We start from the raw sequence: 714 nt of genomic DNA, 5'->3' as shown, positions 1-714 counted from the left end.
TCACAGTTTACTCCCTTCTTTGATGAAGCGAATCGTCCAATAGCTTTCTAAGACAGAATACACACATTTTGACTTCTCACATGTCTGAAAATGTCTTTATTCTACCATCCCGTATGATTGACGGTTTGGCAGCCTCCATCGATGGGCCCCGTTTACTCATTTTGCCGTGCACTTGATGGGCCCTTTCAATCTAGCAAATCAAGAAAATCTGCCTTCCTCTCTGGGAACTGAACTTTTTTTTTTCCCCCATTTTTTGGCCACACCGTGAGGCATGTGGGACCTTAGCTCCCCAACCAGGGATCGAACCTGGGTCCCCTGCATTGGAAGCGCAGAGTCTTAACCACTGGACCACCAGGGAAGTTCCTCTCTGGGAACTTTAAGGCACTTGTCAGTTCCCTGCAGACTGACTGTTCTCTTTTTCTGGGCCTCCTACCTGCACGAGTGGCAGGCACAGAAGCTGTTATTTGTCGGGCGCTTGGGACCGGATGGCTGCTCTCTGCCCTCTGCGTGCACGGTAGAGAGGTCTGCTCTCATCTACCCCCCTCTCTTGCATTTTGCATCACAATGACGTTTTGTTCCATTTTCTGGAAGATACTCATGACTTTCTCTTGCAATCTTTCTACTGATTTTTTCCAGTCTCAGCCATCATATCTTTAATTCCTAAAGACTCCTTGTTCTCTGCTGTTCCTTCTTTACTGCCTACCCCCCCCCCCC

General features: G+C 48.5%; 1 non-coding gene across 1 annotated transcript; it reads right to left on the bottom strand.

Annotated features, from left to right (window-relative positions):
• Nucleotides 1-285: 285 nt before the first annotated feature.
• Nucleotides 286-358, bottom strand: TRNAG-UCC (transfer RNA glycine (anticodon UCC)). Its single transcript has one exon. It is a non-coding gene; the product is annotated as a tRNA-Gly (tRNA).
• Between the last annotated feature and the right edge of the window lie 356 nt (nucleotides 359-714).

This window comes from Lipotes vexillifer, unplaced genomic scaffold (assembly GCF_000442215.2).
Source record: "Lipotes vexillifer unplaced genomic scaffold, Lipotes_vexillifer_v1.1 scaffold1162, whole genome shotgun sequence".
In the NCBI taxonomy this organism is placed as follows: domain Eukaryota; kingdom Metazoa; phylum Chordata; class Mammalia; order Artiodactyla; family Lipotidae; genus Lipotes; species Lipotes vexillifer.
Note: the sequence above shows the minus strand (reverse complement) of the source record. Positions and strands in the feature narration are given on the sequence as shown.